Here is a 22824-nt window from a genome sequence, read left to right as displayed (position 1 = left end):
TACACATGTGGTTCTCATTTATGGATGTTCTCCTTGTTTCCTAGATTTAAGCTCAAATAATAATCACCCTGCCATTTGTTTGCTAGCAGACCTCTCTAGAGGGACTGCTGATCAGTAAGAGATGTGTGTGTGTGTGTGTGTGTGTGTGTGTGTATGTGTGTGTGTGTTCAATTGAAAGTAGATTATTTTCTCATTTGATACATCCCAACCAGTTTCCCCTCCCTCCACTCTTCTCAGCTTTCTCTCTGCCTGATCCACTCTGTTTCTCTGTCTCTCCCTTCAGAAAAACAAACAAACAAACAAACAAAGCAAAACAAGGCAAAAGTCCCTACCTGAGGCTGGACAAGGCAACCCAAAAGGAGGAAAAGAGCCCCAAGAGCAGGCAAACGAGTCAAAGACACACCCCATAAAAACAATCCCACAAAAACAGCAAACTAACAGCCACAACATGTAGTCAGAGGACCTGGTGCAAAGCCATGCGGGCTGGATGCTTACTGTCTTAGTCTCTGTAAGTCTGTATGTGTCCTGCTTTGTTGATTCAGTGGCCCATGTTCTCCTGGTGTCCCCCACCCTTCTGGTTCCAACAATCTTTCCACTCTCTTCCACAGAATTTACCGAGCTCTGAGAGTAGGACCCAATGGAGATCTCCAGTTTAGACTCTCCATGTAATGTCTGGTTGTGGGTCTCTGATCCACTTCCATCTGCTGGAGGAGGCCTCTCTGATGATGACTGGACAAGGCACCTATCCATGTGTGTAGCAGAATATCTTAGGAATCATTTGCTTTGACTTTTTTTTTTTAAGTCCAGTCATGTTTAGTTCTTAGCCTGGGTCTCTGGGCTATACAGTCTCTGGTTCCTGGCCATCTAAGAAGTGTCAGGCTTGGGTTTCCTCTTGTGGAGTGGTCAAGTTAAATCAGACATTGGTTGACCACTCACACCAGTTCTTCGCCATCTTTGCCCCAGCGTGTCTTGCAGGCATGGCAGATTGTTAACCAAAGGTTTGCATGGATGGGCTGGTGTCCATGTTTCTCTTTGTGTAGCCTGCAGAGTGCCTTCCTGCACCAAAGACTAGAATGTGTGGTTGAGGGCTCCATGCTGGCACCAGCTCAACCTCTCCACATTCAATGAGCTGTGTGGATACTGTCCTCAGCAATGACTCGCTGCAGTCAGTTTGCAGAGAGTGACCCTCTGTCTTAGCATTAGGCTGAGTTGTTTGGAGATCTCCATGTGACACCCCCCCCCCCAATGCAAAGCTCAGATATGTAAGTTTCGTATAGCTGGCATAATGAAATTTAATAGATACAGTGGCTTATATTTATCTTTTCAGAATGCCAAAAGCCAGGAGGCTGGGACCAGGGTTTGAGAAGACTGGATCCTTCCTTGGAGCCACCCCCTCCACCTTGGCTTAGGAGTTTTTTTTTTTTTGTTTTTGTTTTGTTTTGTTTTTTTTGTTTTGTTTTGTTTTTTTTTTTTTTTTTTTTTTTTTTTTTTTTTTTTTTTTTTAAGACTTTCCCTTTGTACTACTGTCCCCACCTATTAGGATACCAGTCATATTGGATTAGAATGTTATTGCTGTTGTTGTTTTTTTTTTTTTCTTAATCATCTCTTTACAGGTTCTGTCTCCCAAAACAGTCCATTCTGAAATACTGAGGGAGATGGAGGGGCTAGGAATCCTGCCTATGACTTTCAGGACCCATAACTCTGTTGATGTTATTTGCATCTTGTCTCTCCACATCTTAACTCACCCTCTAAACATATACTTATTTTGTGTTAGAGCAGAATTATGACTTGGGCCCTCTGAAATTCAGGTCAATTATTCTAAACATTGCTGCTCTCACCAGAAATCTAACTGAGAGTTATGCATGCACTGTTCGTGCCTTCCCTTTACTGCCAATTTGTTTGCTCAGCACCACTGAATACTCTGACACTGGTTCCTTCTTTCCTTGGATGCTGAGCAGAAAATCATGGACTGTCCCTTTTGTGTCCTCTTCTCACGTCTCCATTGTTCCACCCCTGATACTGTATCAAGGGAAAAATTGCCTATCTAATTCCTCTCTAGATCCCATCTTTTTTTTTTTTTTTCATGTATTCATAAGTGTGTAGACCATTGGACCCCTGCTTCACTGAGTGGATATTTCAACCTTGGGTGGCGACTGCTGACTTGCTCAGCAGTTGTAATCTTGTGCCTGTGAGGTGTATGTCTCACTAAGTGTGTTTTCTAGACACTGGCCTTGTTTCATTTTCACCTACCATCCCTGAAAGGAAAAACACTACTTTAGTAAAGCTCTTTTCTCCTGAAAAATTCAGAGTGCCATGTGCACAATCTGTACGCGCAGTATGCCTGTAGGTGAGTAGGTGGCAAGTATTTTTACCCCATTTTATTAGAGGAGAGACAGAATTCACTGCATGCCAGTCCCCTGAAAAGCTGAACAGCCTGAACTAAGCCAATCTCTGCATATTTTATCCACCACCATCAACTCACTCTGGACTAAAGAACAGATCTTGGACAGATTGGACAGAGGCACATCCTTTACAGAGACTTCCAAGTGACAATGACTCTAGAATTGTGGAGTATGAATATCAGTGGAATCTAAGACTAGGAAATTGCTCTGAAAGAACAATGCACTTATGAATTAGATGGATTAGAGCCCACCTGTCTTTAGATGCAACTCAAATACCAGTTTTGTAGAAAAAATAACCTTCCTCTCCTGGCTCTGATTCCTTTTTTGTTCTTCTGTGGTACAGCTGTGCCTGTTATCCTTGGTTTTTCTCTCTGTGACATTGTTTACCCATGATCAACAATGCTCCAAATTTATTAAATAGAGATTACAGTGATGGCCCAGTTGGTAAAATGCTTGTTGAGTAGTCATGAACACCCAGATTCAGATTCCCCACCACCCACATGAAAGCTGAATGAGGTAGAACTCTAACACAGAGCTTGCTACTTTGCTGGCCTAGCCAATTAGTGAGTTTCTAGTTCAGTAAGTTATCTTGTCTCAAAAGACCATGTCGAGAATAATAAAGGCAATCTGTCTTGACTTCTGGCCTCCACACCCATGTGCATACATATGTTTAGGCAGGTCACCTTTTTTTTCCTTAATAATGGCACAAGTCACTGTAGCTGACAATTGGAATGCTTCCTGTGATGACATATTATTTATGACTTATTAAAGCTTGCCTCAGGAATCAGAAAGCAAATTCAGCCTCAAGCAATAGAGATCAGTCAGTGGTGATACACACCTTTAGTTATAAGACTCAAGAGAAAGGCAGATATATCTCTGAATCCAAGGCCAACCTGGGCCACTAGAAAATATAATCCCAGGATTTGAGAGGTATAACAGGTAGTGACATTCAGTCTGAGAGTTAGTCTCTAGCCATGTTGAGGAGATCACAGCAGTCTGGGATTACAGTTTGAGGTTTGATGGAGCCAGGATCGCCTTTCATTCTGAGGTAGATATCTAAGACTACTGGCCGGCTGTTTTGCTTTTCTGATCTTCAGCTTGAAGCTTTAACCCCAATACCTGTCCTTGGTCTTTTATTTTTCGTGCTACCACGTCCTTTAAGTGAATAATTAAAGTGCCTAACTTTAACACATGTATGTACCAAAAGAAAACATACAGTGTCTGCATACTGCATGCAGTATTTAATAGTGTCAATGTTCTCAAATTCCTATGAGAGTCATGGGATGTGTCCTTCACTAATAAGGGGCAGTTTTCCCATAACTTATGCGTTGTTCTTTTATTTATCTGCATAGAATCTATGCCCTTTTCACCTTGGTGGCTAAGTACCCAAAAATATTTTCTGGAGTGGAAAGAAAGGAATTGAGCTCTAGTATCTTGTTTTTGGGAGGTCATGAGTCCCTTGAAAGGCATGCAGAAGACTGCTTATTTGCCCTCTCCACTAGCTTATTGCTGGACTGTATTGAAGAAATCTCTTCTTTTTGGCCAAACCTTTATGTAATAGACAAGAGCATATGATCCAACCAGCCACTTTGCCACCAGCTTCTCCCAGAGCAGCAGGTGTCAACCTTCATGGGGAGCATCAAGCTTGCCTTTACCTCCAGCAAACTTTCCCCTTGGATGGACACAGCAGAGTTCCAACAGCTAGGTACTGACCTCCAGGAAGGATGCAGAGCAGCATTTGGAGAGCTCAGGCTTCCAAGTGTCTCTGCTACTTCAATAAACGGTGCTTTAAATAGAGCTGCCTGTTAAAAATAAGTACTGCCAATTCTCGAGCTGCCCCCGTGTTTCCCTTTCCCTTACTCCTTGGATGTTTTTCATGATGCCCATAAAGACTGAGAAACATGGATAATGGAGAAGAAAGGAGAGCACACTTTTTGTCACAAGAGTGAACCATGACTCATTCTTTCTGACTCACCTTGAACATACAAAGGAAGCCAGTCAACAGGAGGCAGACTAAAGGATGTTTCTCTAGTGACTCACACAGTCCTGGAATGAGGAGCCTGAAGCAAACCAAACACAGAGATATTTTTAAATATGGGAGGGAGCATTTCCTAGGACAACATGATGGTGAGTCCTACACACTTGTGGACTTATTTTAAGCCAGGCCCTGAAATGTGTGGGCATGGTCTCCACAGAGTCTTCTCTGGTGGTTTTGTTTCCTTTTTCGATGTTGTGAAGGGTGTGTTAGATCGCCAGCACTTGCAGGAATGGATTACTCTAGGACAATGTGTCCAATGAGGAGATGAAAAACATTCTAATGCAGGGACTTCATCGACTTTACTGCTGTGGACATACGGCCAGTTCATATCTAACTCTGTCTGTACATGACAGAAAATTAATAGTCCAAGCCCCATGGTGCCTGGAAGTTTTACAGAGGAGCAAGGGAAGTAAAAGCGAGCAGAGTTTGAAAACACTTAGGAATTTCAGCCTAGAGCGATGCATTAAAGATGCATAACAGGTGGACATGAGTCCACCAGCTCCTGGAAACCTGTGCTTGTTGCTGCCGAGGAAGGCAGTGAGGTGAAGAAGGTCACTTAAGACAGAGGGGAAAGCCAATGTGAAATTGGAGAAGTCATGGAAACACTTTCTGGTTGGGCTCATTCTAATATTCTGAACATTCTCACATTGCTTATTTCTCATTCTAGAACTTTTAGTTTTTGAAAACTGTATTCTGTTTACCCTCTTGAAAGACTTTCCCTCCTCCACGGGCTTTTACTAGTGTCCTAACCTTTTTGAGTAGTTTAAATGAAACACACATTTGATGGTTCAAAGCTAATGTCCACATTAAAAAAAAAAAATGTGCAGTGTTTGCCTTTGGGATCTGGGTTTCCCACTCAGGATGATTGGCTCTAGTACCATCTATGTATCTGATAATTCCATAATTCCCACAGGGATTGTCTGGATTAGGTTTAGTGAACATGTCTATCGGGATTGTCTATATTAGGTTCTGTGGGCTTGTCTATCGGGGATTGTCTAGACTATGTTAACTGAGGTGGGAAGACTCACCCACTGTGAGTGGCATCATTCATTAGGAAGGGTCTTGTATTACAAAGACTGGAGCAAGTAAGCTGAGCATTAGCATTCATGAATTAATTCACAGTTCTGTGCTCATCACTCTGGATGTAGTATGACTAGCTGACTCAAGCTCCTGCTACCTTAACTTCTTTGCAGTGATGGACTATAACTTGAAATTGTGAGCGAAGTAAACTCTTTCTCCCCTCTCCCATAAAGAAGAAAAAGAAGGAAGACAGGAAACAAAACAAAACAAAAAGCTAGGTCTGAAATTGGCTCACTAGAAGACTGTTAAGGTCCACTCTGAGAAGAATAAGAAATAGTTAAGAATTTACTGAACAATTTTTAAGGAGAGGGAAGGTGTAGCTCTAGTTAAGTTATGATGTGATCCTCTCTAGAGGTCAGTGTGGCCCACTGATCCATTTTAAGGCTGGAGGGGGTATTTTGGAGTTTTTTTTCTTACTCTATCGAGCAGTACCAACAAGTGAAGCCAGGTGAATAGAGAAGGAGATGATAGCATAGCAGCCCACCATGGTCTGATTACAGGCAAGCATTGAACCTGGGGGTCTGATAACCTTGTGAAAGCCATAGAGGTGGTGCATTCACTAGTCCATTTTGAGTTTACTGTGATTCAAATACATTCTGGTATACATGTTCAGCTAGAAGCTGACTGGCTAGAGCTGAAGGAAATGTGTAGGTTCCAAAGATTTGGAAGTTTAGGTATGAGAGCCATAAGACAGTGTCCTTATTGGCAAGAATGAAGAGTGAGAAAAGATCAGGTTAATGTAGAACCTTGGGCAAGAAACATGAAGAAAAAGAAGATTCAGTAGTCAAATCAGTCAGTGAAGATGACATTGGATAAGCAATTACCCAAGAATTTTCTAGGCTGTTTGGCTTTGCTCTCTGATAACTTCAGAGCTGTTTAATAATTGTGATAGGCTCACAGGGACTCAGATTAGTCAAATACACAGGATATACTGTCTTTCTTATAGAGAAACTTGCTGTCTTACTGGGTGACTTTTGGTGCATTCCAGCATGCATTATCATGTGACAGACTGATTATATGTCTAAAAGATTCTAAAAATGATGATGTAATCTCTTTGGAGCTGATGGGGAGAGAGCCAGAAATATAGAGATGTAACAATGGATGTTGCAAAATGCATTTGTCAGAGAACTGTTTTCAAAATATCAGTCATAAAATTGACTGACTAAGACATAAAACTATCAGCAAGGAGTGGAAATAAAAGTGGTTTTGAGTATTAACTTTTGTTCATGTAGAAGAAAGTTCTGGTAAGTTTCATCCATACCTTCCATCTGAGTTTATGCTACATTATTTTTAGTTTCATCCTTATTCAAGTTTTTTATTAAGATGCGTTCTTATCTAAAACAGCTTCTTTCTGGCACAGGTTTAAAAAGAAAAAGAAATGGCATCAAGATTTTGGAAACTGAAGTAGCCCTTACTGAACATGGTGTAGGGTCAGTTCAGCTGGAGGCAAAACCTGTAACAGAATTTTACCTATTGGAGAAGTCTTAGAAATTGTACTGATACCTTAGGAGTTCGTCCTTGTAAGCTAGCAGAAAGTGGTGGGAAGGGGAGACACTATTAAGGATGTGGGTAATAACTAAGTTTTAAGAAATCTTATTTTCCCATTGATTTAAGCCTGACTTTTTCACAAGCTAAAACATAATTTACAGGTGCACCTGTGGCCATGATCCAAGAACAAGACAACTATGTTTTATTTGTAGGAGAGTATGACATAAAGAACTTAAGGATGAAAGGAGACTACTTATAGCAGGAACTTAACCTAATTTCATTAGTGCTCTTTACAAAGCAAGTAATTTTTTTTTATCAACTGCAAACTATACTCACTTCTACAACGTTTCTGTGTTCAAGGCATTTGATTGAGAGCAGGCAAAGCAATCTGAATAGTCCATGATCTCTTTGGCAAAGCTGACAGTGCATCACCTAACCCTAAAGAAGTGAGATTTAGTCCTTATTTTTTGTTTAAAGAAATCAGAGTAAACAGCATTGTTTTAAGTGAGTTGGTGTAATATAATTTGTCAAGTTTTCCATTTTTTCATTATTTGTCACATGATAATTGCATGTATTCAAGTGGTGTTGTGTAACACTTCAGTGCCTTTACACAATGTGTAATACACATGGCTATGGACTTGACTACTTATTGATGAGATATTCTAATACCCAAGAAAGCTGGAATGGTTGTAGATATATAGGATTAGTGATGATCCAACTCCAGGCAAGCCTACATCTCTTATTGGGCAACTGGCAGTGCTGGGCCCAGGAGCTCTGAATGCATAGTCACACACCAGTTTGGTTATGAGTATCTGCAGGCCAACTACTTTCTAGAATTAATTCTGCCTCTGCTTCTTGGGCTATGTGACCCAGGCAAGTTATATAGCTTCCTATGCCTGTCAAGAACTTAGCCTGATACCAAGCTTGGTGGCACATGCCTTTACTCCCAGCATTTGGTGGACTGTGGCACAGAGGCAGAGGGATTACCATGAATTTGATGCTAGCCTGGTCTATATAAAAAGGTCCAAACCAGCCAGAACTACTTAGTGAGACCATGTCTCAATCAAGCAAAGCAAAAAAGGATTTAACCTGTCTCATGGGGATCCTGTGAGAATTAAATAATAATCATAAAACACCAAGAACAGAGACATGTTACATATGACATGTTACATAATTATGCAATGAAAATACAATAGTGTGGTTAAGTCAATTTTTTAAATCTTCCTTAATTTATATTAGTTTGCTTTAAAGGAGACACTTTTTTTTTTTTTTGCGTCATTGTTATTAAGCAAATGAACAAATTGACAGTCCTTGAAATTGAGTGTTCAGAAATTGTTTATTTTTTTAACCATTAACACAGTAAGATTGGAAAATGCAAGACTATACTCCCACATCTAAGCACTGTATATTTAAAACCTGCCTGAGATGGACAGGAATATCTTCAGTAAAATAATCAGACAATTTTTGTTTATCCTTGGTTTTCTGAGAAAGAATCATACTGTATAGCCTAGGCTGGCTTGGAATTCACTATGTAGTCCAGGCTAGCATGAACTTAGGGCAGTACTTCTACCTCAGGCACTGCATCCACTTGGTTTAATGATTATTTAGTTATTATTAAAGCACTTCAGAGACACATCTTAAGGACACTTAACTTTTTACCCGTGATAGAAGCTCTCTCTCTCTCTTTCTGGTGTAGTCAGGACTCCGATCCCAAGTGACCATTAAGGCCTGGTTCCTGTTACTTCTGCTCAGTGAGCTGAATGAGCACCTAGCTTTTGTTTCTGTTCTAAATGTGCTGACCAGAGTCAACCTGGGGTGGGGGAGGTTATTTGCTGTAGATTCCCAGATTACAGTCCATCATTAGGAGATGTTAAGGCAGAAACTTGAAGGCAGCCCAGTTTGCTATTCATATTGCATTCATTACCTCCGGCCAGTGAACTGTATAGCCATGAAGTAAAGCAGGAACCATGGAAGAGGGTGACTTATACTCAGCAAGTTTTCCTGCACAGTTCAGAACTACCTGCCTAGGGATGGTGCCATCAACAATGGGCCCTCCTACAACAGTTAACAATCAAGACAGTCTCCAATAGACATGACCACAGGCCAATCTGCTCTTGGCAATTTCCCATTGAGATTTTCCTCTCAGATGACTCTAAGTCCTATCAATTGACAATTGAAGCTAACCAAGACATTGAGCTTGCTTTAGACAATAGCCCAATATCAGTGGCACCCCATGGACTTGTTATGGAGATGAAAGAAAATCTTTGTGAGAAAACAATTCCTGGTACTTGTGTTTCCAGGCAGTTTTCCTACTTGGCTGAACCAAATGCCCCAAGTATCATGGAAGTAAGACTACATACTTCTCGATTTTTTTAGCCAGTTATTACTCTGTCCAGCTGCTGAGAGACCTCTGTTTTCCTGGCTCAAGACTTTCTTGCATGATCTTTTGCTCACAGAGTGTGGTCCGTATATGTTTCTGTTTAAGGGATTGAACACATCTGCTTGAGGTAAAAATGTTAGGGATTTAACTCATTGCATTTTTACTGATATGAATCTCTATCCTTCCAAATCCCACATTGGCAAAAGCATGATTTTGTCAGTAGATTTACTTCCTTAAAGTCCCCTGTGCCTTCCTTAATTCCACCCCCTGGGGTTAAGGCACTGTTAACACTGCTAAGCAAGCCTTGAGGCTGATGACAGGATGAGAAGGGCCTGCAGTAAGCAATAAATGCCATGCTCCTATGCAGAGCTATAGGTGGTTACTGCAGTAGCCCCCTGCTGTGGATTGATTTGCAGAGGCATGATGCATCTCTGTACTTTAGAAACAACCAGATATATTTTCCATTGAGACTGTGTAATAAGAGTTAGCTTCCATTATAATATTCATTAGTTTTTAGAGGATTTCTACAGTCTTTATAATATTCTTTACAATAGCCTTCAATGCTTTCTTTCTTGATGGGTTTTTTCCCTGTTTATAATACTTGTTGTCATTTTTTTTGAGGAAGCCTGTACAGTGTTTATAGTAGTCTTCATTGTTCTTCTTTCAGGATCTAATTCGCAGGATTGCTATGGAATTTATATTTTTTTAAAGTAATAGTCTTCATTGTTATTGTTTTATGCTGGGTGTCCCTACAGTGTTTACAAGGCCAGAGTAAAACAAACTGAGCAGAATATTTGAGACACAGAGATGGGATAAAGTATGCCAGACAGATGCCAGCAACTTGAAGCTGCACCACTGTAACAAAAATAATTCACTGCCATAAAATGTATCAAGAGTTGTCAAAGCCTGGCCAGTTGAATTTAGGAGCTGATTTCTTTTCTTGTCCTCTTTTAAGAGAACATCTAAGAAAGTTGAGATTGGGGAGACAGGCACTGGGTCTTTTTAGAGGATGGACTATTTTAAGGCATCAGATAGAGGTGTATGTGATAGGGGAAACCTTCCTGAGCAAATCCCCTCTGTCTGCTGCCCCACTGCAGGAGGGCTGTGATGGAGTTGATTTCCCAAAAGCTGCTAGGAGATATGCTTCTTGTCCTGTAAAATCAAGGGTGGCATAATAAAAACCTCAGAGAAGGAAAGTGTGAAGCTGGAGGCACAGGAGAATGGGAACCAAGAAAAGCGGTGTGAGCTTTGTGTTCCTGAAAGACTGAGCAGGTGGGAGCCATGAAGAGACCAGACATGACCAAGTCACACTTCTGTTTCTTGTGGGCTCCTTGTGGGGAGGGACTCCAGCAGGTAGAGAAGATGGGGTCTATGGAAGGCCCAGGAGTGAAGTGACTATAGCAAAGTGGTACACACAGGGAAACCAAGAGCCGGTCACAGGAAGGAACAGCTGTGGTGGGAGAGGGGGTTGTTTCATAAAGAAATATCAATTGTGATTGACTTTAAGAGCTTACTCACTGGTCAGAAAAGTATTTCAGGTGGCAGTCTGAGGTGGAACATTGTTGGCTGCCTTTTTGAGGATTTCGTATTTCAGTCAGTGACATCTTTGGTGACCAGTGTTAGATCATGTTAGGGAAGGCATTGACTGATCAGTGACAAGTAAGCACATAGTAAGAATGAACCTTCATCTGTCACAGTTTTTAAATTCACATGTATCCAGTCAGAATTACTTATTTTTCACCTGTTTTGTCTGCTCCTCATATTAATGCCATGCACTGCAGGTCAGGGGTCGTCTAAATCTCAGGTTGGCCCAACACAGTACATAAAGCCAATGGGATACATCCTAGATGCATTTTAATCAACCTCTAACCCACTGTAACCCTCAAGTGCCCATCTTGCATAGTGAGATAGGTAATTATTTATATCCATGCAAAATTTTATCTGTGACAATCTCTTTTTTGAAATCAATTATTGTAGATATGTTATGTGTATAAATGCACACCATTTGAGTATCTGAGAGTTACAGCTGGTTATGAGCCACCATATGGGTACTGGGAATTAAGCAAGGTCCTCTGCAAGATCAACAAGTACTCTTAACCACAGAGCCATTTCGCCAGCCTCTCTGGGGGTTTCTTAGTGTGCCATTTCGCAGGATAAATTTCCTCAAATACTGTATAAAAGGGGTTTACTGAAGCTGCCTTCTGAATGTGCTCCCCACAGCTGCCTTGGACTGTTTACCACTCAACTAGAACATTCTTCTTAATCTGTCACTATCCTTCACTTTGTTCACTTTGCTCCAGAGAAACAAAACTAATTGTGTGTGTGTGTGTGTGTGTGTGTTTATATGTACGTATGTATGTATCCATATGTAATTTCCCATAATAAAACTTGTACATATTCATGAATATTCAAATATTTAGGAGGTTTATTATGAGGAATTAACTGTTAGAGTCATTGGAGGCCAAACAGCCCCAGCATGAGAATAGAAAACCCAATGAAACTGGTGATATTATTTATTTGGTCTATGTATGAGGGACTGAGAACTAGAAAATGGATATGTCAGACCAGTCCTTGACTGAGGAAGCTGAGCTGATATGTCCCAGATCATGCAGTTGGGTAGGAAAAATGAACCAGATTCCCCCCACCTCTAAAAATGGTCCTCTCCGACCTGGTCGTTTCTCACCCACATGGGGTAGGGCAGCCTGTAGTATACTCATTCAAATGGAAATATCCAGAAAATCTACAGACCAGCTAAGGTCCATCTTGACCCATAGAATTAAACTTCACACTGATTCCCAAAGCCAGGTAGCTTGTATTTAGTCAGGCAAGAATACTGCACTCTGGTAAATGTGTTCCTTGTACCCTCTTTTCTCCTTAGGCCAAAAATGTACAGTCTTGCACCTGAAAATCACCCCAGAAATGATGGGGTTCTTTTCCCCAATCAATGAAGTACCAGGGTTCCTATTCTGTTCCCTACTTTTCTTGGTCTGAGTTAGAGGACAAAGGAAAGTAGCAAGCTATATCGGCATGATCATTTTATAATTATAAGCCAACTCCCAGGGGTTACTTCAGTCCTGTTATCAGAAATCTTCATTTACTGGAATTTCTCAATATTTGCTTTTAGCTAAATAGCTTACAAGATGACCTTGCCAATGCTGTTTTGTGATTTAAGAAAAGAACAGGGGCTAAGTTGTAGGAAGCTGACTCAGTAAGATTTCACCACAACTTAAACCAAAGGTATTTTGATTTTAAAAAATCACCACATTTATATGCTGTACATTTGATGGAGTTAGCATGTGCAGAGCACTTAATACATGGCAAATGTTTCCCCTTCCTCCCCTCTCCTTTCATGTCCTAAATTCAGTGAGTGGATATGCAGGTTTCTTAGTGGAGGCCCGGTTCTTTTCCAGATTTTATTTCCCACCCATGTATCAATGTTATCTTCACATAATTACTCTGGTACTGTCATTTATATGTCTTTGTATTTGATGGCTTTGGGTCCTCTGAATTTTCCATTCGAGCTATATTCATTAATTGCTTTATTGAAACTGGTAACAACTATTACTTATGTTTGTCTTTGTGATACAATTCATAACATAGGAATCACTTTACATTTATTTCTAATCCTGACAGCTCAGTGAGATCCAAGGCATCTTTTTTATTTTAATGAGAAAATTAAGGTCCAACACAACCATAGGGTACTCAAGGTCATGTTGCTACTCTGTGGTGATACCATGATTGGCACCTAGACCAACCTCCTGCAGTTCCTCTGCTCTTTTGTAACTAGATTCCATGACTGAGACACAGCCTCAGTAGTATTTTGGTGAAGTGGATGTCTTGCTTTGCTATCTGTCTTGATTTACCACACTAACACTGGTTAGTATTTCTTTCCTTTTTCTCCAGGACCTGGAGAAAGGCCTGGAGGGAAAGCCAACAGTAAAGCTTTGGATTCATTACTAGGTCTGTCTAGTCATTGTAGATTTCAAACTTTTTTTAGGCTTGTTAGATGGTAAAAAAAGACTACCTAGAGTTCTATTAAAAAGCCAAGTTCAGGAGCTATAAAGTGCTGACGAAGTTTAAAGCCTCCGATTCTGTCTGAAATAGCAGGGGTGGGGGTGATAACATCTATATTGGCTAAATATGTGAAGATGAGGGAACTGCAAGTTCTTTGCCCTGGTTCTCCTCTTCTCACCTCTCCTACCTACAAAAGGTTCTGAACTTTGAGCATCTTCCCACACAGTGTCACTATGTGAAATCAAACAGTTAAGGAATGCCAGTTCTAAAAATAGAAAGCCCAGGGTCTTCTAGGGGACAGCAAGATGACTTTCCCGCAAAGGTGTATATATATGTATATATACACATTTGCCTCTGGGAATTCATAAATTTGTAATCTGGACTTGCAATGGAACCACAGATACTCCTAATGTAAGTTTCTGTGCCTTGGATAGCTACTGACTTTTTCTTTTTTAATTTTATATTTTTTTTTTCTTATTTTACATGTCAGTCCCAGTTCCCTCTCCTTCCCATCCTGCCATATACCTCACCCTGACCCTTCCCCGTCCCATTCCCCATCCACTCTCCAGGGAGGGTGAGGCCATCCAGGAGGGATTATCAAAATCTATTAAGTCATTTGGAGTAGGGCCAAGGCCCTCTCTCGTGTCTCTAGGTTAAGGGAGTGTCCCTCAATGGAGAATGTGCTCCCGAAGTCCTTTCATGCACCAGGGATACATCCTGGTTCCACTGTAAGAGGCCCCATAGACTGCCCAGGCCTTCTAACTGAGATCCACATTCAGGGGGTTTGGGTCAGCCCTATGCTGGGTTCCCAGCTATCAGTCTGGGGTCCATGAGCTCTCCCTTGTTCAGGTCAGCTGTCTCTGTGGTTTGACAGTTTATGCTGGAGAGGATGCGGAGAAAGGGGAACACTTCACCACAGCTGCTGGGAGTGCAAACTTGTACAGCCATTTTGGAGATCAGTATGGCAAGTCCTCAGAAAAATAGGAATCAGTCTACCACAGGATCCAGCAATTCCACTGTTAGGTATATTCCCAAAAGATGCACATCTATGCAACAAAGACATTTGTTCAATTATGTTCATAGAGCATTATTTGTAATAGCTAGGACCTGGAAAAAGCCTAGATGCCCCTCAAATGAAGAATGAATAAAGAAAATGTGGTACATTTTCTGCTGGAGTATACTCAGAAACAAACAAACAAAACAGTGGAATCTTCAAATTTGCAGGTGAGTGGATGGAACTAGAAGAAATCATCCTGAGTGAGGTAACCCAGTCACAAAAAGACATACATGGTATCTATTCACTCATATATGGATTTTACACACAGAGCAAATGATCACCAGCCAACAATTCACACTGCCAGAGAAGCTAGGAAGCAAGCAGGACCCTAAGAGAGACATACATGGTCCCCACAGAAGGAGAAAGGGACAAGATCTCTTGCGTGTATTGGGAGCAGGGAGCGGGACAGTAAGTGGAGATGGAGTAAGGAGAAAGAGAAGGGGAGAAGAGGAGGGAAGAGAACATAAGGAAGCTGGAAGATTGAGTCAGGGGAGGAATAGAGGAGAGCAAGAAAAGAGATACCATAATAGATGGAGCCATTATAGGTTTGAAGAGAAATCTGGCACTAGAAAAATGTCCAGAGACCTACAAGGATGACCCCAACTAACAATCTGAGCAATAGTAGAGAGGCTACCTTAAATACCTTTTCCTGATAATGAGATTGATACATCATTCTAGAACCTTCATCTGGTAGCTGATGGAAACAGAAGTAGACACCCACAGATAATACTGAGCCCAACTACTGGAATCCAGTTGCAGAGAGGGAGAAGTGATGAGCAAAGAGGTCAAGACCAAGCTACTGACATTTTATGATTGCTCTGGCAATTGTCAAGAATTAAAGTCTTTTGAGTGTATATGACTTATCTCTTCTTCCTTGTAATTCATAATTTTACAGCAAAATGCCATGTGTGTATGTTCTGTTTATTAATCTTCAAAGTGCACATTTTCAAAGATCATTGCTAGTCAAATGGCTCATACTGTCATGGTAGAAATAGTGTAATTTTCCCAGTGCTTCTCAAGCTGTTGCAAATAAGTCCAAATATTCTTTGCATAACTTAGGTCATAGAGGTCTTTTTAGGATCTAAAAATGTACATGTGTCTGAGAAAATTACCATGAAAGAGCAAGATTGGTCATGTTGTCATCTCCCTCTTTCGTTCACTGATTTTCTTTTGTAATGGTCTACATTAGCTCATATGAAAAGGTATAAAAAAGCAACTACAAATTTTCTTAGGAAGAATAAGTACCAGCATAGAAAACATAAGCTTACCCAGTAAATGTCATTTTGATTCCTTAACATCATAACTAAAATGTATAGATGGAATGTGTGGCCATCCTGTCTTTAAAGGAATTGATGGAAGCTATGAGGTTCAGTGCAGACATGTCTCCAAGTTCTCTTAACTTTTTATGAGCATTAGAGAGTAAAAAGAGAAAAATGCACTGTCACGTGAGTGGGGGGGGAGGTTGGCAGTGAGAGTGTTACCTATCTCATGTATAGTTAAGAAGGGAACTCTGATGTGGGTTGTAAGGTTGCAAGGTCACAGGGCATTTTTAGAACCAGTTCTTCCTTCTCATAGCATATTCACTATAGTACAGAGACCATTATTTTCTGAGAACCACAGGACACTATGGGTCTCATCTCATAATATGCAATAGAAAGTAAGAATTCATCTACTTGTCTGGTGCTGCTGTTTTGGATGACTTCTATATTTTGTGAGTTTGCTAAGTCCCCAGTGTAACCCTACTAAGGAGAACTCTGAAAGAAATGGGGGCTAGTTAGCCACTGGGGGCATTCTGTGGTTAGGGTTATTGCTGGTTGTTTAGAGTGACCTCTCCCATCTGAATAGGTTTTTACAAAAGCAAATTTGGCTTTTCATCCTAGGATATAATCTTTTTTTTTTTTCTCACAAATATTCTCACAATTTTTCCATCTGTCATGTAGCCAAAAGGCCTTCGGGGCAGCAGATGCTGGCACAATGTTCTCAGACCCTCAAAGCTGTGAGTGGCATAAACACCTCTATGCTGAGCACGCAGCCTCCAGGATTTTCTTACAGCAATAGCAAATGGGATGATAACAGTGCAGGCAAAGTGCTACATAGTGTATCACATTCTTACTTTATTTTCAAAACTTACATGCGTCGATTATAGCTATGTATAAATGAATTAGATGTCGGCAAGTTAACATTCTAACTTAACCCTGAAAATATATTCATATTCCAAATTGAACAGTGAGTCGACTCTCCCATATAAAGTGGAATCTCACTGAGTTAAAAAATAGTGTGCTTAAGAACAATTTGGCTTTTAAAATGTCTTACTATTTTTATCTCATTGAATGTTTCTTTCTAAATTCCATTTATAAAATCAGTGCCTGCTACTTTAGTTTTTTTTTTTTTTCTTAAATAAGCCTTACTGTTTTCCTTAAAAGACAATAATAAATACATCCTCCCTAGTTTTAATCTCTGGATTAAATACTTTTCTTTAATAGTCCTCCTTTGTGACCATCCACAAACTCTCTCTCTTTTTTTTTTTTTTTTTTTCTGTTTTTGATTTTTCGAGACGTTTCTCTATTTGCTTTGGAGTCTATACTGGTGCTCACTCTGTAGACCAGGCTGGCCTTGAACTCACAGAGATCCTTTTGCCTCTGCCTCCCGAGTGCTGGGATTAAAGGTGTGTGCCATCAATGTCTGGCCACAAACTCTCCTTTTTAAGTGTGTAGCTCTGGACACCTACACCATGATGGATGAGCTTGATAATCCTCTTTACCCAAACTACATTGAGCTTACTCTTGTGGTTATTGTTCCCATCCTTTCCATTACCTGATAACATTTTCTTTAATGCTGCATATGAGAAGACTGAGACATACATCATGAAAATTATTTCCTTTGTAACCCAGGTGATAGAATTAGGATTTGAACCTCAGTAGTCGTTGTGACCCTTCTGATATCATAAAGTCTTGGATATACCAATTCATCTTTCTGATAGCTACTCGCTTCAGGTGTATCAGATGATTTGGGTGGATTCTGTGATAGCTAATCTCCTTGGCAATGTGACACACCAGGAAAAAAAAAAAAAACCTTAACTGAAGTATTGCTTACATCAGGACTGTGGAGGTGTCAGTGGGGACATGATTGCTATTTGATACAGGAGGACCCAGCCCATTGTGGGCAGCACCATACTTAGGCAGGTGAACCTTAGTTGTATAAGGAAGGTAACTGAGCATGACTAAGCCAGATGGCAAGCCAGTAGCAGTGTTCTGCGGTTTTGCTTCAAGCTCCTTCTGCCTTGGCTTTCCTGGGTAACAAACTGCAACCTGTAAGCTGGAGTAAACCCTTTCCTCCGTTAAGTTGTTTTTGGTCACAGTGTTTATCTACAGCAACAGAAAGCAAACTAGGACAGATCCTGAATGTCTGCATTTTGGTAAATTTTAGAGAAAAAGACTCTACTACTAAGTAATATTTTAATGTATCATTTTAATGTGGGAAGATCTTTAAAGAGCCAACTTTAATTGTTTCTTGTGTATCATGTGAAGAACTAACTTGCTTCTGATTTGTTCTCTGCCTACTCCTCAGTGAAAAGGTCAAGGCTTAAAGAATCATAGGATGAACTGTGCATGATGCTACATACCTGCATTCCCAGGAGGCTCTGAGTTAGGAAGACCATGAGTGGAAGGCCACACTGAGGAGCAGAGAAAGACCCCCACCTCAAACAAAGCAGAATAAAACAAAACAAGAGTGTAGGATGATGGCAAGGTAGTCCTTTCATGGATAGTCTGGAAACACTGGCTCCAGAGACAGAAAGCTGGGTTCTCTTCCTGGCCCTCCACTGCAGGACACTTAACTCCATTATTCCTTAGGTTTCTGTGTGTGAAGTGCAGATGGTGGAAGTACCTCCAAGTAGAAAATCTCAGTTAAGAGTTCTCAGCCATGTGTTCCCTCTACATGTGAAATTCATTGGAGTCTTCTTCCTTTCTCATCTCTGGCATTGTTGGAATTATATGTAGCTGTGGAGTATCACTGATGACAATGCAATAGTAAAGAATATTTGCCAAGCTCTTCACCATGTACTTGTTAGAAGTGATTTAATTTAATGCTTTTGAATATCACATGATTACATTTCACAGATGATCTAACAGACTCCAGGAGCTTAATCATCTAAGGATATACAACATGCAAGGAAACATCAAATTTGATGTATGCACACGAGTATGTTTAAACATAGCCTTTGTACTTACTGCCTGCTCCTTCCCCCTCTTAATAACTGCTGCATAATCTTAGCTCTTTGTTTCCTTAAGTTACTATCTGTGGGCTTCCTGAACTTTAACTTTCCATATCAATAATTATCAGTCTGAGCATAGTAAAAAACAAAACTACAACCAAGATCTGAAAACAGTAATTTATACAGAGAATTCCAGAGGATAAGATTGGTGTCAGCAAGAGCTCTTTCTAACTATCTAGGATATAGCCCTCATTTTTAGGCTGACAAAATGGTCTTGGGAACTACAGTTATTGTCCTACATTTCCAACATGAAGGAGTTAAAGTAGGAAAGCAGGACTAAGGATAAAATAATCACTACTTCCCTTTCAAGTACCTTTCTTGGAAACTCTACTGAGCAGTTTCTACTTTTCTGCCACTGGTTATGATTTGTGCATATGACTTCTCTTAGTCAAAAGAGAAGCTGAAAATTGTATTTTATAGCTGCCTGCATTGTTATCAAGATCAGAATCGAGTTTCTGTTTACATGGACCTTATTAGATTCTTGAAATACATCAATCACATGAATTCATCCAGTGGGAACTTTGCCAGTGACTGACTACATGAAGGTAACTTGTTATATGGTAGACACTAAGAATATATTTATGCAATAGCAGCTTGGAACTAGGTTAAGTTTTTGGTACCCAGGAGAGCTATCAAGATGAAATTTGACCCAGACCCAGAGGAAAGAGGGGAAAGGCTCAGAAAACAGTGTCTCTGGTAAACTGAACTCCTCTTGTACCATGAGTAGCAGAACAGAAGCAGAGGAATAATACACCTGAAATGTGTTTAAACATTTAAAGTTGACCCCTTGGAAGATTTTACTTTGTAAATATGTGGTGAATAATAAGATACTGCTGCTTTAGATTTCTGTTTGGGAGGTTCATCAGGCACAGTTAAACAACAAGCACAACTAAGGATTTAGGGCACAATAGAGCAGCAGTGACAGCCTTTGGAGTCATTTCTACCCAAGTTTTAATCCTAAAACACAATGTATGGCCTGTGCATAGTGGTCTGAATGAGAATGGCCCCCCATTTACTCATATACTCGAATGCTTGGTCCTCAGTTGGTAGAACTACCTGGGAAGGATTAGGAGGATTGTTGGAGGAGGTAGCCCAAGCCATTCCCAGTAAGCTCTCTCTACTCCAATTTGCAGATCAGGATGTAAGCTGTCAGCTGCTCCCTGTACTTTGCCTGTTTTCCTGATGTCATGAGTCCCTGTCATGATGATCATAGACTTACTCTATGAAACTGTAAGATCCCATTTAACTGTTCTTCTATAAGTTGCCTTGGTCATTATATTTTCTCATGACAATAGAAAAGTAACTAAGACAACACGCAACTTGAAAAGTCATCTCACTTTTCTAATCTCTCATTTCTTTTCTTTCAAATAGGAAACAATGGAAAGGAAAAAAGAAACTAATACTCCTCCCATGTGCTTGTAAATAAGTGACTGTAACTTAGACTGCATTGGGGGGGGGGGGAGCATGCACACACACAGCAGGCACTAACTGCGTTTTCTGGCAGCCCCATTGCATTGTAGATCATGATCTCGGTTTTTGTTGAAGGAGAGGTACAGGAGGTCCAGGAAAGTGTGGTGAGAAATTAATTTTCTAAGCAGCAGCCACCAGGACATTCCCTATGCTCTTGATGTCAGTGAAGGCTGGAAGCCTACTGCTAGGTCAGCTAAATTGTAGGTTTCAAGTGCTTACTTAGGGCCACCTAAAAAAGAAAACTCATGATGAAAGGCTTCATTTCTACAAATTTTACCTTCCTCAGATGCAAAATGAAGATACCCATAATGCCCACCTTCCTGGGTTGTTACAATGCTAGTGCCTGTGGAGCCTGGCACATAATGTAGATCCAATAAATACTGCCTAATATTATGAGCTTCCTTTCCTCTCTCTCTACTCAAGCAAAAACGGGGCTCATGGGTTTTGGAGCTGTCTCAGTGCCAGTAATGCTATAAAATTTTAACTAGGGCATAAAGTACACATATAATCATACTAGGTCCAAAAATGATAGTGTGATAATGTGATTAATAATGAGTTCTTGGATGGTAATAGCATCTTAAGTTGCTTCTGTAGACTTGTAAATTCCATGGGTTCCAGTGCTCATGAAGGTGAGACTGACGGCTCATTGCCCAGGGCAGCAAAGTACACAGTCCGCCTGTTTTGGCATTCCACACTCCCTAAATAGCTTTGTGTCTCAGGTCAAAGCTTCACATTTGCTGGAGCCTCTCTGGAGTGGAATGACTTTACTTGTGTGTTCTTGCTTTTCATTACTGCGATGTGAACAAGCTTGACAATAAAGGAAAGTCCTTGGAACACTGTGCTGGCACAGGAGGCTTGGTGTCATGACCACCACCTCTCTCCATTTTTATGTTAATTTTTATCTTTCCAGGGCAGTTCTTTTCCTGAGTTGTAACATGTGATCCTCTCTAAAGCCTAGAAAGAAGGAAGAATGAATTTCATTTCTACATTAAGACAATAGATGCTAAAAAATACAAAGTGAATGGCTCCAGCTTGGCATGGGCTGGACATGAATCCAAATATTTGCTTCTAGGTCCTTCCTGCATGACTGTATTGCAAGTACCCTCTGTCCTTATGCTGCTGGGAGACAGTGACATTTATATATCTTCATATCAATTTGTCCTTTCAGAAGGGTGAGCTGTGCAAATGCATATCCATTTGCTGCTGCTTTAGGTGATCAGATGTATGGAATCACTACACACATTAGACCTTTGGATGGATGTGGTTGACATATAGCAAGTCTGCCAGAGCAGAACATACTCACTGTAGAAGTGCTAGCCTTACTAGCTGGGGGCCTGGGAAAACAGTGTTGTCCCAGAAGTAAAATGGATGTTCATATGCATGGTAGGCAGCATGGGTCTCTGCAGGAGAAGGTCTCTGTAGTAAGCTCCACTCTTGACCAGTCTCTCCATTCCTGGACTTCCAAAGCCTTAAATTCTACCACCCCTGTCTTGAAGATTAGTCAATGTTTGAAGAGATTCCAATAAAATGAAGTATGCATGTTCATTGTGTATAGCATCACACTCATTATAATTGGTGTGTGTGTGTGTGTGTGTGTGTGTGTGTGTGTGTGTGTGTGTGCATGCACACACGTGTTTAAATCTTGGAATTTTTTTGGTGGGGCTAGTTACAAAGCTAAGTGCCCTGAACACTACAGCATTCTTATCCATGACACAGGTACTAAGTGTTTCTTCAATGATCAAACAAGTTGTCACATTTATAAAAGAACTGTATTAGGGAGCTGAGCAATAGCTTGGTGGTTAGGAGTGTTTCTTGCTCTTGATAAGGGCCTGGGTTCTGTTCCCAGCATCCATATGGCAGCTTACAACCTTCTGTAACTCTGTAACTTACAAACTTCTGTAACTGGCTTCCTCTTCTGGCTTTCATTGGCATCAGACACTCATGTACAGGGTACTTACATACATGCAGTTGAAACACTTGGACACATTAAAAAAAATAAATCTTTTTTTTTTTAAAGGACTATTAAAATTCAAGATTAGAAAACGACTGGGATGTGAAAGGGGGCTGGAGTGCTGGACTGGGGGGATGGAGGGAGGTGGCTGACCTGGATCTTTCCCAGGGAAACTCACTCTAGCTGAACTTGGAAACAGTCTTAGCTGATTTCCTGGTTGTCTGTTTGTGAGAGCTGGATGTTACAGCATTCAGGGCACTTGGGTTGCTTTGACCTCCAGCCATCTGTGCCAGGCCTGGAAAGTTAAATGGTCAGTGGCATCAGATGGTGAACGATCACAGATAGTCCCTGCTCACTGCCATAAGAGGAGGAAAAAGGCCCCCTAGAGAAATAATCATAGATGTTATTTTCAAAGTTAGAATTAATTGTGTATTCAGGAAAGCCTATCTTCTGCCAATTATTCTATTAGTGTGATAAAGGCACTGTGCCTCAGAAAACAGTTGGAATGGTCCCTCAAAGGTCACCTATGCCAACACTCCTAGAACAAAGCCTTTGGGGGTCACATCCTGGGGTGGATTAGCAACTGACATTTTACAGTCAAAATATGTGCCTAAGAATAGTTCTGACCCCCTGGCCTTAAGCTTTTATGGGTGGGAGCTGTCCTTTGGTGC

At 40.7% G+C, this 22824-nt stretch overlaps 1 protein-coding gene across 4 annotated transcripts in view; it reads left to right on the top strand.

Annotated features, from left to right (window-relative positions):
- Positions 1–22824, top strand: part of Elmo1 (engulfment and cell motility 1) — a 526201-nt gene that overhangs the window by 357697 nt on the left and 145680 nt on the right. The gene's annotated exons all lie outside the window — the stretch shown is intronic.

The sequence above is a fragment of the Phodopus roborovskii genome, unplaced genomic scaffold (assembly GCF_943737965.1).
Source record: "Phodopus roborovskii unplaced genomic scaffold, PHOROB, whole genome shotgun sequence".
In the NCBI taxonomy this organism is placed as follows: Eukaryota; Metazoa; Chordata; class Mammalia; order Rodentia; family Cricetidae; genus Phodopus; species Phodopus roborovskii.
The sequence above is the reverse complement of the archived record's forward strand: the minus strand, read 5'-3'. Positions and strand labels throughout refer to the sequence as shown.